The sequence below is a fragment of the Oryx dammah genome, unplaced genomic scaffold (assembly GCF_014754425.2).
Source record: "Oryx dammah isolate SB20612 unplaced genomic scaffold, SCBI_Odam_1.1 HiC_scaffold_9, whole genome shotgun sequence".
NCBI lineage: Eukaryota > Metazoa > Chordata > Mammalia > Artiodactyla > Bovidae > Oryx > Oryx dammah.
This window is the reverse complement of record NW_024070193.1, coordinates 34,654,370-34,671,303: the sequence shown is the minus strand read 5'-3', so window position 1 is coordinate 34,671,303 and position 16,934 is coordinate 34,654,370. Positions and strand designations below refer to the sequence as shown.

General features: G+C 38.2%; 1 long non-coding RNA gene across 1 annotated transcript in view; it reads left to right on the top strand.

Moving 5' to 3' along the window:
• Positions 1 to 1,370: 1,370 nt before the first annotated feature.
• The window catches only part of LOC120867932, a 383,141-nt gene continuing 367,577 nt past the window's right edge, over positions 1,371 to 16,934 (top strand). The window contains exon 1 of the long non-coding RNA XR_005722077.1: positions 1,371 to 1,390. This is a non-coding gene — a long non-coding RNA (uncharacterized LOC120867932). The remainder of the gene's footprint in view (positions 1,391 to 16,934) is intronic.

Genomic DNA, 16,934 nt, shown 5'->3' with positions numbered 1-16,934 from the left:
GGTAAAGAATCCACCTGTGATGGGGGGGACCTGGGTTTGACCTCTGAGTGGGGAAGATCCTCTGGAGAAGGAAATGGCAACCCACTTCAGTATTCTTCCCTGGATAATTCCATGGACAGAGGAGCCTGGAGGGCTATAGTCCATGGGGTCACAAAGAGTCAGACACACCAAAGTGACACTTTCACTTTCTTTCTTTCTTTTTTTAAATTTATTTATCACTTTCTTTCATGCCCTAATGGCAGCCAAATGTAGAGAAAAAGGGAGAGGGCATGAAGAAAAGGATGGTTAATGTATCAAGGAGCTGTAGCCTGGCATAATGAGGGGGTTTTGAAGAGAATGTGGGGATTTGGAAGCTTACCGTGAGTTAGGCAAATGAAAGAGTATATTTCTGTCCACATCCATCCATAACTTTCTGTGTAAACAACATGCTTCCTGCTTCCATGGCACAGTTGATTGAAAGGGTAGTTGTCATTCATCCCTTTCAAACAGAGTTAGTTATTTGACTGAGAATCCAGGAGCAAAGTTGCCTATGAATTTGGCTGCTATAACTGGAAGGTCACTTTGATACAGGTCTTGGGGCTGCCATTTTAGGAAATAGAAGATTAGAGCCAGAGGCAGAAAAAAGAAGAGAAAATGAAAACAGTAAATGTCTGTCTCGAGAAGGACAGACATGCTCTATCACTGTGGCAGAAATAGAAACATATCTGGACCTTAGTGCTGACTGCATTTCTGCTTTTCATTTACTTGCTTCCTGTGTATGGACATGCTTTCAAAATCTCCCCTTTATCCTGAGGATTGTTGGTCAAGTCTTTGTTCCTTGAAGCCAAAATTACTTGATAGGTGATTTTGACAGTATTTTGCAAGTAATAATAAAATGAAGCATAAAGAAGAATAACACAAAAGAAAACTCATGAAATTGATGGGAGAAGCTACCCAGGAAGGAGTAAAAGTTTGGATGTATTAGTCACACACACACACAGTGAAGGTCAGAAAAACTTTACGTGGAGGCTTAAATACAAAAAATGGAGTAAAAACAGATGTGGACATACTTCAAGGAAAATGAGAAAGGTTAACACAATGGGTCAAAACAATTAGGATGGAGCCAATGTATTGTAAAGAAAATGCCAAAGAAGGTTAAGTTTTCATATATTCTCCTCTCTGACAGATTCTTCAATTCCAATATTTTTACACCTTTTTTCTTTTACAAAAATCATTGAAAAAAATTATTTCCTTTTTTGCACATACTTTGTATTAACCTTTCCTAATTAAATTTTGAACTTTTCTTTTATTTATAAGAGATATTTAAAATGTTATTGTTACACTGAGCACTATTTCCCATCTTTAATAACTTGCAGGTAATATAATTCCTTAACAATATTTTTGTGAAAAGGTCAGTGATGCCACAGAACACATTTAGTTGACAGCACTTGGAGTTTCTGCATTTAAAGACAGGCTCAGCTGTTTTCAAGTCCATCTATTTCTTGTTTATTTGGAACTTTATCTTATGAACTGTAAATGTCACTTCTTATTTATTATTTATCTGGCTTTCCCCTGGGTCATCACAGGGACTCACTAAGGACTCACTCACTACTTAATTTGGTTATGATTCCTATCAGAAATGACCCCAGAAGGAGTGGATATGGAAAAAGCCATCTTCATTTGGCAGTTTTGATTTAGGACAGATTTAAAGTTCTCAGTGCAGAAGACTCACTGCTCTGGCAAGGAGATGCTTTATGGTGCTTCGAAACATATAGTCTATCCATAGAACCCAGAAGCTAGTAGCCCTCAGCAACAACACCATATGGACAGACTGGGCCAGCAGCCTCGGCTAACACACACGCACAAACACTGAAGCTGCCAGGTGTTCAGATTCCCTTTGCCTCAGTGTTTCTCCAGGTGGTCCAAGCCTGAGTTACCTAGAGAGCTTTTTCAAATGGCATATGATGTATATCTGTATATATGTGTGGGCACACATTTATCTTTACACACTCGTAAGCATATACATAATGCATGGACAGATTCGCCTCCATGGATGAGAATGCTTCAGTAGATTGTGTTGCTCAAATGTTGTATGCTTTTACATCCATTCCTTACAGTGGAGGACAGAGGAGCAGAGATAGCAGGGTTTGTGTGCTCAAAACCTCCTGCTTCTTTCTGCAGCAGACTGAGATGCAACAGAAACTCTGCTGTAAGTTTTGCTCCCCCTGGGTGGTTGCTCTTATAGAGTCTTTAGCTCCAAAGGGACAGCCCTGCCATGGCCACCTGGAATTTTCAGAGCTCCCTTCTTCAACAATTCCTGTTTTCCTGGATGGTCGCTAGTGATCCACACGCTCTAGTGTTGCATACATAAACAATAATATTGTTGTTGTTCTTACACTTGCAATAATTAAATACTTTTATAGTGCTTCCTATTTGCAGGGCACTCTTTATAAGCTATTAAGTCATTGAATCCTCATCGCAACATATGAGGTAAATTCTAGTACAGTAAGCCCTCTACATATGAATGAGCTCTATTTGGAGAGCACATTCGTAAGACCAATTTGTTTGTAAGTCCAACAAAGTTAGCCTACGTATCCATCCAACACAATTTGCTATATAGTACTGTACTGTAATAGGTTTATAAAACTTTTCACACAAATAATAAATTTTAAAAAACACAAAAAATAAAGAAAACATGTTTAATCATCCGGTACAGTACCTTGAAAAGTACAGTAGTACCAGTTACACCACCGCTATTTTTATGCTTGCTTCTGGACATCATGGGCTTGAAATAAAGATACTGTACTACTGTACTCTCTACAGTAGTGTACTATACAGTAATGTACACAAAAACACAATGACTTGTAGAGGATGCACACACATGATGGTGTGCACCAGACGCATGAACTAACTTACATTATTGGACACGTGAACTCATGTTCATATCTTCGAAAGTTTGCAACTTGAAGGTTTGGATGTACGATGAAGGTTTACTGTCTTATCATTTCCTTTCTGTGGGAAAGACATCTCAGACCTGCAGGGGTTCAGTCACTTGCCTGTGGTCATACTGCTAGAAAGTGTGATATAAAAGTGGCAACCTGGCTACATCATATATTGTCAATAGTGTGCACATATGATGGAGCGCCCAGACTCTCTCCATACATGCATGTTCATGCGCAACTCATCTCCATCTACTCCACATCCAGAAATAAATGTAGCTATGGAAATCTGGGTCCCATCCTCACCCTCTGAATTAGCATATGAGGATGTGCTCCAAGTAATAGTATGATCAGAACATCTTCCAACCAATGTACATTTACAGCCCTCTTTAGGAGTCTAATTGTAGCACAGAATTGGAAGAACTTTCACAGAGGAGAGAGTTGTGTTTTTTTTTAACCCATCCTTTTTCTTTTTACCTGTTTTAGCCAGAAGCCAATGTAGTATAGATTTGTTTTTAATATCAAAGGATATTTTCTTGTTGTTGTTGTTCAATCGCTAAGTCATGTACAACTCTTTGTGACCCCATGGACTGCAGCACCCTAGGCTCCCTTGTCCTTCACTATCTCCCAGAGTTTGCTCAAACTCATGTCCATTGAGTCAGTGTTGCTATCTAATCATCTGATTCTTGGTTGCCCCCTTCTCCTTTTGCCTTCAATCTTTCAAAGATGCTGTTCACATCAGGTGGCCAAAGTATTGAAGCTTCAGCTTCACCGTCAGTCCTTCCAGTGAATATTCAGGGTTGGTTTCCTTTAGGATTGACTGTTTTTATCTTTCTAGGATCTTTCTAGATTCCCATAATCCCCCATTATGGTCTTTTTCTATGAAAAACATACATGCATCTTGCCTCATCTGTCTACCCCAAGTGAGTTGTTAACACCCTCCTCAGCTTGTAAGTATGGCCACGCTTTCTGCTTTAAATATTGTACATTGAAAAATTGAAATCTATCTTAATTTAAAATTGATTAATGGGTGAATACAGGCCTTTCAAGGCTAGTGCCATACCATATGGGCATCTCGGAGGCAGGGGTGATATGAGGTGATATATGATACAGCCCCCAAATGCTATTTCAGTAACCTCATTAGTGATGAAAGGGCTCAAGACAAAGATATGAATCTCAGTATTTTCACGAAAGGGAAATTGTTCCAGTAATACAGGGAGGAAATTGAGAAAAAATGTAGTGAAGTATGTACTCTCTATACTTAGAGAAAGTGCTAGTGTGTGATATCAGGAAAATAAAACCTCCTACACTTTTTCTGAGACCAACAGACTTGATTTTAGCTTCTCCGCAGTATTGAAGAAGCCCCAGAGGCCCAGCTAAAGGAGAGGGGAGGGTATGTAACTTAGCGTCTGTTCTAATGATAGGAAAAATCTTCTGTTATGATAAGAAAATAGCATCAAATTAAAATCATATTCTGGTGACACACTGAAGTAGATTATCTTTCTACTCTCTATTCCTGTCAGACACAGTTTTCTCAACTCTAAAACTAGGGAATAATAATTCTACCATCATTGACTGTTGAGGGTAGATGACTGAGTTTACAGCTAGCTATATAGCTCTGAGTACTACCAGCCCCCAAATGCTAAGTGTCAGCTGCTAGTGCTGGTATTATAATTTGTAATGAATAATATAATTTCTGATCAAAAGGCTCAATCATAAAAGTTAAGGTTTGAATTTTGCTTTATCCATGGATGGCTTGAGAGTTTAATGTAGCATTTTGACTTCGTTTTTTTTTTTTTCTGAAACTAGAAATTATATCCAGTTTCTATTATGACATAATGGAATACAAGGACAATATTATAATATGGTCTATTTGAGAAATCTAAGCTAGAGACTTTCTTGAGGAGGCAGAGTTACCACAAGAATAGTCAGAACTCAAACACCAGTCTTCTGACAAATTGCTATAAACCAAGACAAACTGTGGTGGTTGCTGAGTTATGTCCAGCACTTGCAACCCCATGGACTATAGCCTTCCAGGCTCCTCTATCCATGGGATTTCCCAAGCAAGAGTACTGGAGTGAGTTGCTGTTTCCTTCTCCACCTTCTCCAGGGAATCTTCCTGACTCACAGATTGAAACTGAATCTCCCACATTGTAGCCAGGTTTTGTTTTGTGGTTTTTTTTTTTTTTTTTTTGTACTGACTGAACCACAGATAAGCCTAAATAATGGAGGGATATTTTCTATAATGGTTCAGATGAACAAAGGGAGATATTTTATTGGAAGTTGGGCTAAGAACAGGGTATCATTGAAAATCTGTTAATTTGCTCAAATTTTGCCTGGATGTTTTCATAGATTGCTCTGAGTTAGTGAGCCTTAATATTTGCTTAATATCTATGGGACTTGGCCCTAGAGCCATTTCTTTCTAATCCAGTTAGAATTGGCCTCATCCTTTTCCCTTACATGATAAATAAGGCTTCACCTTGCCCTCGGCATGTATGGTGGCTTGGAATAGGTTCTAATTCAAAATAAGACCAATTCACTGCATGTGGGCAACTCAATTGTGATTGTCTCTGCTGAAGCTGCCAAACCAATGCTGGGTACATTTCAGGGTATAATTTAATGGCCTTAAAATCGTAGATCAACCATATTTCATTTCATTAAAATTCCTCTGCTCTCTCTTTGGTAGTTTTTGCCCTGTGTCAAAGACAGAGAGCCTGGAAGTACTTGGGCAAGTTTTGGACAATTTGAGATTGTTTCCCTGCTTGTCTTTTGTCAGTAAAGACTAGACCTGTGTCTTCTATGCAGAGAAGAGTTCTGCGATCACTCCTAAAAATAAAATGTTATATATAGGCTTGCTCATTCAAAATGGCAGAATGCTTCATTACGACCATCATCTTGGGTGATCCTTCACAACATGGCTCATAGCTTCATTGAGTTACACAAGCCACTTTACTATGACAAGGCTGTGACCCATGAAACATCTACTTCCATTTCACTGACTATGCTAAACCTTTTAACTGTGTGGATTATAGAAAACTGTGGAAAATTATAAAAGAAATGGGAGTACCAAACCACCTTACCTATCTCCTGAGAAACCTGTATGTGGATCAAGACACAACAGTTAGAATCAGACATGGAACAACTGACTGGTTCAAAACTGGGAAAGGAGTATTACAATATTGTATATTGTCATCCTGCTTAATTCATATGCAGAGTATATCATGCAAAATGTTGGGCTGAATGAATCACAAATTAGAATCAAGATTGCCAGGAAAAATATCTACAACCTCAGATATGCAGATGATACCATTATAATAGTAGAAAGTTAAGAGGAACTATAGAGCCTCTTGATGAGTGTGTAAGAAGAGAGTGAAAAAGCTGGCTTAAAGCTCAACATTCAAAAAACTAAGATCATGGCATCCAGTCCCATCCCTTCATGGCAAATAGATGGGGAAAATGTGGAAGCAGTGACAGATTTTATTTTCTTGGGTTCAAAAATCACTGTGGATGGTGACTGCAGCCATGAAATTAAAAGACTCTTGCTCCTTGGAAAGGAAAGCTATGACAAACCTAGACAGCTTATTAAAAAGCAGAGACATCACTCTGCAGACAAAGATCTGTATAGTCAAAGCTATGGTTTTTCCAGTAGTCACATGTGGATATGAGAGTTGGACCGTAAAGAAGGCTGAGCAGTGAAAAAAAATGACACTTTCAAACTATGGTGCTGAAGAAGACTCTTGAGATTCCCTCACACTCCAAGGAGATCAAACCAGTCAATCCTAAGGGAAATCAATTCTGAATATTCATTGGAAGGACTGATGAAGCTGAAGCTTCAGTACATTGGTCAACTGATACTAAGAGCTGACTCACTGGAAAAGACTCTGATGCTGGGAAAGATTGAAGGCAAAAATAGAAGGGGATGGCAGAAGATGAGATAGTTGGATAGCATCACTGATGGACCTGGAGTTGAGCAAACTCCAGGAGACAGTCTGGAGAAAGGATAGGCAACCCACTCCAGTATTCTTGGGCTTCCCTGGTGGCTCAGATAATAAAGAATCCACCTGCAGAAGACCTGGGTTCGATCGCTGGGTTGGAAAGATCCCCTGGAGGATGGCATGACAACCTACTACAATATTCTTGCCTGGAGAATCCCCATGGAGTAGCAAACAGTAGGACATGACTGAGCTACTGAAAAACAATTCAAAATTAGCATCATAGGACCAGGGCCAAGGTAAGCTGAATGAAGCCCTCATCTTGGGCCTAAAACTTAAATAGGTGCGAAAAATAATCAGGACAAAAATAATAAAATATTAATTATAAATCAACCTTAATGCAAAAAATCCATGATAAATACTAAATCAAAACTGCAAATGAAATTAGAATTCAGTACTATATTTCACAGCCTTTCCTCACTCACCTCACTAAGCTATCATTTACTGATTTTTTTTTTTCTGAGTATTTCCTTCAAATATTTCTCTCAATTACTGAGTTTTTGTGCCTGTTGAAATTTCACTCAAATAGCATGTACCTCTCTTTCCTAAGCCTGGCCGAAATTAGATTCTTATTAATCTTGCAGGGAGATTGAGGTCCAAACTACTGCATATTTTTCACAATAGCTTATAAAACTCAAGTTCTAGAAAAGACCTAGTGTGGCAAATTTCAGAGAATTTTGAAACAATAAAGAATAATGATGCCTATTCATTTCATGCTCTCAACAATCATATGAAATGGGCATTAAAAAAAAAAATGAGGCCATGTGTCACTAGGGATTGAACCTGCAATATAGTAAATTCATTTGTCCAGGATACGAGAGTAAGGGAGGAGGCTGAGTTTCAGAGTCAGATGGGCTGAGTAGAGTGTCAGGAGGCATAAATGAGAGCCCATATGGTCCCAGAAAAGAGCAAGAGCTGTGAGATGTGGGAAGACTGTTTCCTATGGGCATTCTGGTTCCTAGTTCTATAGTCTGTGAGGCCAACTATATTCCTACCCTTGGGTTCCATGAAATTCTTCTGTATCCTTCAAAGAAATTGCCATCATCAACTCGTGTTAGAAAAGGTAAATTTCTCCTTGCTCCCAAAAGTAAAAGACTAACTGGTTGAAGTTTGATTCTTCCAAATCTCTACCCTGACAATATCCATCTCAGTTTTTATTGGATAACTCCATTAGCTTTCATCATTTAGCAATTATTCCATTTTCATTAAATGTTTACAATTTTTCAGTAGAATGTTTTACAGTTATTTTCTTTTTTATAATAAATGTTTATAGAAGTACACACATATTACGTTAATTTTTTAACTGAATTGTAGTTGTGATGCACTAATTTTCAGCTCCCACAGTATCCAGTTGTACTGTATACACAGGTGTCACACAATAAATATTTTAGGAAGACCAAAATCCATCTATTGACTATTTTTATTTTTACCAAGATACAAGGACAAATATCATCTCCAACAGTGTTAATATGTAATCATATATTATAAGCATAAAAAGATGTTCTCTTTCTGTGCTGTTAACCCTGGAATAAACAAGCCTGAATTATGAGATATTGTAACTCCTGAGAGAGCCACCAATGACGATAGAAAACATGAGTGCAAAGCTCAGATGGTTTGTGTGTTCACCAGAAACTCAATTCAAAATTATGGCTCAATAATTCAACTTTCTCCCTATGAGGTTGTTTTATTTTTAATTTTATATCCTAGCTAGATAGAGTACCAAGCACAAAGTATACACAGGGAAAAACAAAAAAACACAAAGCCTAGGAAAATTAAGTATTCATAAATCCATTATAACTGAGTTGTATAAGAATTAGTTAATTTTCATAATCTGAGCATCTGCATTTTTAATTATAATTTTTATTAACATACATTCAAGTTCCCTGATTTTTAACATTTTTTATTCTTCTGATAATCCGACTGAAGGAATTGTGTGTCAGTGATAGATTGCTTTGATTTCTAGCCTTCCCATTTAACTTTTTATAATTTTTGTTATTATTTATTTATTTGGGGCTGTGCTCTGTCTTCAGTGCTGCACAGGCTTTTCTCTAGTTGTGGCTGCAGCTGCTGCTGCTGCTAAGTCGCTTCAGTCGTGTCCGACTGTGTGCGACGCCATAGACGGCAGCCCACCAGGCTCCCCCGTCCCTGGGATTCTCCAGGCAAGAACACTGGAGTGGGTTGCCATTGCTAGTTGTGGCAAGCAGTGGCTACTCTCTACTTGCATTGCAATGGTTCCTCGTTGTCATGGCTTCTCTTGTTGCAGAGCAGTGTCGCTAGGACACATGGGCTCAGTAGTTGTGGTTCGCAGGCTCCACAGCACAGGCTCAATACTTGTGGCACAGGGGCTTAGCTGATCCATGGCATGTGGGATCACTTCACTTCCCAGATCAGGAATCAAACTCCTGTCCCTTGCATTAGCAGGCGAATTCTTTACCACTGAGCTATCAGGGAAGTCCTGCAATAGTTTTAGATAGCATTTCCTAGAGTTGTGTTTTGAGGCAAGTGATGGACATGTATTAAAAATACCAATGCATGTTTCTGAACCCACTTTTTGAATTTCCATATCCTCAAAGTTTGCCAAGTCCAAAGCAAACATATTGAAGCCAAGCTGGCAAAAAAAAAAAAAAAGTGTGACTATGCAGTTACTGGAAATTCCAGTGTAGATCCAAATAGCTAGAAATCACTAAATGGCCACTGCTTGAAAAAATAGTTAAAATTATTGTGCTGAGTCATGCTTAGAGCCTATGAAGAAGGCTATTTTCTCTCTATTGATGCAAAATCCCGGGAAGACTCTTAGCTGTCCCTCTGTGATATCAGCCTTTAAGGACTATAAATATATCCTTCAAAAATTTAGCATAACTCCATCATATTACTGAGACTCAGTTTCCTCACTTATAAATTGGCAGTGACAGTATCAATTTTGAAAGAGTATTATGAGAATTTAAGCAGTTAATGTATAAGGGTTTTTTGTTACACCCTCTGGGTAACTGTGCTCCGTTTATACAATGTTTATGATTGTTATGATTTTACTTTTACAGTTTATTTCCCTGTCATTAATCTTCAAAACTGTATTATGAACCTTGATTTAAACATATAACATCTTTGGGGATAACCAAGATATCCTTAGGTTTATTATTTGCTATATAAGAAAGACATAGTTCAAAGATCTGCCTTTCAAGTTTCAGAAGGTACATTTTACTCACTGTGTACTCTATCTGGTGAAAAATGGGTTTTGCTTTCCTGTATCAGCATTTTCTCATGACTGGGATTTCCTGGGTCATGGTGCAGTTGTATGTCCCTCTGGAAAGACTTTTTCTTTGACTTGATTACTGCAGCCCTTATTTTTTATTTGACTGAGACACTTCCTTCAAGATTGAGTGTTAAACGTCAGTCACCTATTTGGAAAGACATCAACTTGCCATCTAACTAAGGATGTCTGTCTTATTTTCACTCTGCCCTTCTCTGACTTTCCAACTAGAATCTAAGTTCCTTCATGACTGCACTATTTCATTAAATTTTGTAGCCCTTAGAAAACATCAATATCCAGATATTAGGTTTTAAATGAATGAATAAAAATACGTGTAAGATATGTAAAAAAAAATGTAATAGTGTTCTTAATTTTTACAGTCACTTGGCTACTCTCTTCTGTAAAATAGAACATTTTGGAAGATTGAGTTATGCAGATGTTTTTCACTTAGTGGCTCTCTTTTACCAAAAGGGATCGTGATTTCCTGAAAGAATGAATGTAAAACTCAGGTGGCAATGGGATTCTAGGCAGTAGGAAAATCTGACTTAGCCCTGTTATCAGTAATTGTAACAACTATGGAGTGAAGCATGAAAAAATTATTTATTCTGGTCAATTTCTAAAAAATAAGCAGATGACAAAATCCTTCTAGTTGTTTATTGATTCTGTTTGGTTGTAATGAATTCAGATATGTTTTATGTAGACATGTTCAGCAATTTTGAATATTGGGTAAGTGTTAGAATGACAGATAGTATGTGGATGGGCTTGATATATATTCTTATATCAGCCAGTAGCTATTCGGTTTCTATAAAATTATAGAAAATTTGCATTCATGTCAGAGAACTCTATCAAAGCAAAAAAGATAACATGAAATTTCATAAGGTAATATACAAATATTTTTCTAGATTCTCTTTTATGAACTTTTCTTAGATATAGAATCTTTTTCCTAAAATAAATTCAAATCACAAAGGCTGTATTCACTGATAATTCTGGTCCTGTGTGCAGTGAAAAACACTACATTTGACACTAACAAACTGGAGCAGCTTTATGTTTATTTTTCACCTAATTTGTTGTGTTTGTATAGACATACCTTATCCAAGAATAATACAATTAAAATGCTAAAATTGTGCCAGATATATTTAATTCTAGTGATACTAAAGATCATATTTCTGATCAAACATAAAAAGAACCAGCACCAGAATCTTCTTTCTTGATGTACTTTGGGCATAAGTCTATGGTAGTAATCACCTGAGATGTTATAACCAAATGTCTAATAAATAATTCTCCCCGATTCACAGGATTTAAAAAATGAAATTTCCAGAAAGATAAATTGGTTTACAACATAATTTGTCATTATGTATACCTAATCATGTCTTTTTTTATTTTTGCTTCTTTCTCATGTTGTCTAGGAGAAGGCAATGGCACCCCACTCCAGTGCTCTTGCCTGGAAAATCCATGGGCAGAGGAGCCTGGTAGGCTGCAGTCCATGGGGTTGCGAAGAGTCGGACACGACTGAGCAACTTCAGTTTCACTTTTCACTTTCATGCATTGGAGAAGGAAATGGCAACCCACTCCAGTGTTCTTGCCTGGAGAATCCCAGGGACGGGGAGCCTGGTGGGCTGCCATCTATGGGGTCACACAGAGTCGGACACAACTGAAGCGAATTAGCAGCAGCAGTATGTTATCTAATAGTTGTTCTGTATGCCAAGTCACTTCAGTTGTGTTCCACTCTTTGTGACCCTATGGACTGTAGCCCACCAGGCTCCTCTGTCCATGGGATTCTCCAGACAAATACTGGAATGGGTTGCCATTTCCTCCTCCAGGGGATCTTTCTGACGTAGGGATTGAACTCCTATCTATGTCTCCTGCTTTGGCTGGCACCACCTAAAGACCAATGAGAACTGGAAATCATTTGAATCCCCCTTTTTTTTAAAAAAAAGTATGATATTTATAACACATCTTAAAATAGGTGGAAAACACTTCTGGATAGTCTTTTATCTGTTCACTGAGTTAATCTGAAGAATGCTTTTTTTCTGCCTATATAATCTATTACTTAGTGATTCCAGAGAAATTTTATGCATTGGTATATTTAAAATAGGAAGTGACCAGATTACTGCCCTTATTATTAAACCCCAACAGATTACTCTGTCCATGGGATTTCCCAGGCAAGAATACTGGAGTGGGGTGCCATTTCCTCTTACAGGGGATCTTCAGGCCCAGGGATTGAACCCACATCTCCTGCATCTGCTGCCATGGCAGGCAAATTCTTTTCCACTAGTGCTACCTGGGAAGCCCCTTTATAGTTACTGCTGCTGCTAAGTGACTTCAGTTGTGTCCAACTCTGTGCAACCCCATAGATGGCAGCCCACCAGGCTCCCCCATCCCTGGGATTCTCGAGGCAAGAACACTGGAGTGGGTTGCCATTTCCTTCTCCAATGCGTGAAAGTGAAGTCGATCAGTCGTGTCCGACCCTCAGTGACCCCCATGGACTGCAGCCTTCCAGGCTCCTCCATCCATGGGATTTTCCAGGCTAGAGTACTAACATCTAATAAATACAATGCCCAATATGATGCACAGATGCTCAAGAAAGCACTCAAAACAGTGTATCAAATCTAGAATAAGGAAATCTGTGCTTCTTCATTAATCATAATTATAATTTAACTTGTTTTAGGGATCAGGAATTGAGTTTAATTCTAAAATTTAGGCGCACAGACGTCAGATTTGAATATTTTCCAAACATCCCATGACCATAGGTTTGTAGAATGGAAATGCTATTCCTCATGCAGAGAATACTCCCACTGTCAGTCAGTCCCGGTCATGCTTGTCTTTAAGAAAAAAAGTCATCCCAGTCATTCAGAACTCAAAATAACTTCCAGTGGGAAATTTCGTAACTTCAACACAAGCCTAATCCGCAGATCCCCAGCCTGAATAATTCTGGTTTAATATCTTGAAAATGAAACCATCACCCAGAACATTTTATTTCCCATTGTCCATTTGCAGTTTCATTCCAGCCAAAGTTACAAGATTTGGATGTGTGCATTTTTAGAGTCGAGGGAGGTATGTAGTTTGTTGTAACAGAACATTTTTGTGTTTCTCTAAAGATTATGTACACAGTCTTTAAGACCATTTTGGAAAGAGCAGAACCTCAAACTCACATGTATTTTTCATTACTTTCTAGTTACTATTTCTTAGATTGCTAGAAATGGTATAATAACCTGAAGACGATCCTCCTGTGCTTTGCTGAAAGGGAAGATGGGATTGCCACCAAATCCCTAATTGAGACCAAATTAGAATAAACGATTGTTAAGCTCTCCAACCTAATTGTGGATGGTGTGTATTTGACATTCGCTAACATATAAATTAAAATAAAAAGAGCATTTTCAGAGGTATTGGAGGAGCTTTGCATTACTGATGGCCTCCTTTGCACAGCTGAAGCTTTGCATTATTCATAATGTCATTATCAGGACTATTCAGTGTTGAATGATTTCTTCACCCAGAAATTGTACAGCCTGACCAGATAAGTAATATCTGTAGTTTGTATTTATTCTTATGACTGCTTACTGGGGTATGGCTTATCTCTGCTGTGAGCTTACTTACTGCTGCTCAGCGGGATGTACCATCAGTGACATAAGCTTTGTTCTTTTACAGATGCAGAGCGCTGCACCAAAGTATTAAATCCTGCAAATGTGGGGGGAAATTCAAAGGCTTTAATCTTTGGACTGGCAATAGTCATTGTACCGCTGCCATATGTCAACGATGAAGTTAAGTTTCGAGTCTGCTCCTAGGCAGGCAGGCATGTGGGCGTGTGCTGCCTGCTTGTTTGTTTAAGATAGAGTCTTCCCTGCCACTGCAATAACTTTGCATCCAAAACCTTTTCATCTGCACAAAACGAAGCAACCAGAGTCACACAATGAAATGCCAACGGGTCCTTTCAGAACTGATTTGTCTATTTCACAGTCCCTTTCTTATTCTAATTAAACTTAGGAGAGAATTATGTTTCAACAACTTGGGCTGTGGAAAGACAAGGAATGGCAAGAGGGAATCAGAGCGTTTAGAAAGCTCTCTGCTGTGAAAGCAAGGTTTAACGGTCTAGAGGGTTTTCTTTTTTTTTCCTCAGCAAAGAGATCATCTTTTGAAATCTTCTCCATCAGTTCCCCTCTACACATACCAATTTCAGTTTTATAACACCCCTTGCTGTGCATCTCTTGGCAGGAAACTTGCCCATCTTGCAGAGTCTTGCATGAATAATTCATTGAAGTGTCATGCTGACTCTCAAAAGCCTGGATTACTGCTTTGGAGGAAATGTTTAATAGGATTCTTCCAAACAATCCAAAATATAGTTCTGAGTTCTATTTGTCCTATCTCTTAGGTCTGAGTGCAATGAAAGAATGAATTGCTGAAAGCCCAAACACACCTGAGACCGTTCAACCTGTGTCCACTTGGATGGTAACCCCACAATGAAGGTTAGTGTTTTAAATTAGGGTCCCAGCTTTTCAGACACATGATTCTTGAGTACAGGATTTGAGTTCAAGACACTGGCACAATTACTTTTTGTTGGATCTTGAGGTTTCAGCCACTCTTAGGTAACATTGAAGGATCCTGGAAAACCAGGCAGATAAGGAGCTGAGAGAAAGTACTGAGATGGATGTGGGCAAACAAATACTATACAGAGTAGTCATTGTGATCTCTTGCTGTTATCTGTTGACAGTGTTCTTTAAACAGTAGTCCTAATGTGCCGTGGACCAAACTAAAACATTTAAAGATTTTCTTTAGACTCAGAAACTTGTCTTTTAATCCCTGTCTGGTGATTTCATGGTATCTCTTCACTTTTATCTCCTCTTCCTTTCACCACAAAGCCTTCCTTTGCAATTGCATCAAAGCCTACCTTCAACAGTCTTTAAAAATACTCATATTACCCCATGAAGGACTGATGTCCTAAATTTTAACCCAAGCTCATGCTCCCAGGATAATTTGCATTTTAAATCAAGAAAAGCGTCACAAACTTGAAAATACTCTCTGTTGAGACTTTAGTTTTTGCTTAATGACTTTGAGAAGAACAAAAGTTGTACTTGCTCATTGTAGAAAAACAAAACAGATAAAGCAAAAGAAAGAAAATTTTTAAATGGTAATCATCAATCACATCTTGACACTATGATATATTAATCTGTATATTTATATTTTATATCTATACATAGATCTACCTATAGGTCTATAGATCCATATGTCCGTGCACATCACTTTACAAAGATTAAATAATCTACAGCAGAATTTTAAACAGCAATGGAATTCTGGAGGAGTGTCTACTCCATAGGTGTGCCCTATCTAGGTCATTGGATTTTAAATTGTTTCATGGAACTGTACAGATTAGTTGAAGGAGTTTGAGTTGGATATTGTTTTTTAAATTTGCCCTCAAGATCTGTGACACTTTTTCCCATTTCTCTTTGCCTCTTGAGGCTAATGTGAATGGATTATATTAATAGGCACCCTTACCCTCTGGCTTCCCACTGGGTTCAGTCAATGAGAGAGTCAACAGGAAGGAGCTCATCAGGAGGGAAGATGAGTTTAGGGTGTTTATTTTTCCAGTTTCCTCTCTTGGGAGGGAACATTAATAGCACACACTTCTTTCTGATTCTTAGTTTTAGTCACCAAAGCTTCTGCTGTCTACCTCAGGCCGGCCAGGCTCCTCTGGTCCAGGGCTATGCTGCTTCAATTTTCGACATTCCTAGTATGGTGGCTGGATTCCAAGAGCAAGCATCTCAGAGAAAACCAAACATGTAAATGGGTATCACCTTTTATGATGCAGCTCTGGACATTGCATGGTATCATTTTCTACTGTAGTTATAAATGCTTCCATATTCAAGGGAAGGGAATAGAGACACCACCCCTCAATCAGAAGGCTCAAAGGATATTGTATAAAGATAAGAAATATTTAGCCATTTCAACTGGGATAAGAAATATTGTTGCCGTTTTTAATTTAATGCAGACTATCAAACTGCTTCAGACTATTATTAACTCTAGGTTGTTGTGCTGTCTTTGGGAATTTCTTTATACCCTGTTTATTCTTTATAAATAATCTCTATTAAATTATCCTCAAATTCCAAAATTTGAAAATGCTGTGTTTTCCTACTGGGGCAGTACCCAATAAGGGCTGAAAGCGGATGTATCAGGAAGGTAGGGGAAGATGGTTCTAGTTAGCAGGGTGCCAGGAATCAACTTTAACTTCAACTACTACAATACTGTCTTTAATTGTAATACATCTATTTTGTACTTCATAAGCTCTCACTCGAATCAAGTGTTATTCTGCTGACAAAATGCTTTACACTACCATTTGGGGTTTCTTGAGCTGGCATTTATAAATGCCACTGATACCACTTTTCAAAGTTGTTTCCTGCCTTCTAATAAGTCTTAATCAAAGCCTTTACTAGCCGGTGGTTCTTGCTATGAAAATCCATTCTTCTTCTTGCTTAATCACTAGATATACACAAAGCATGTGCAGTATTCATTGCACTGTCAGATATTTTAACAAAACACTATCATCACTAAATCCTCAGACCTCTCCATTTTGACAGTCCTGGTGTCATTAACCCAACCTTGAGCATTCTGTTCAAACAGCGGACTCATAGAGAAAAGGACTCATATAGAATAGTTGCTTTAAAAAAAAAAGCAAGAAAAAGGTTCAACAGGACGTTTTTCTCTGTTTATACTGTTCATCTCTTTTCAGGTGAAACCCTCCAAATGCCTATTGAACCCACAAAAGGAAATGAAATAGCAGAAGCTAGG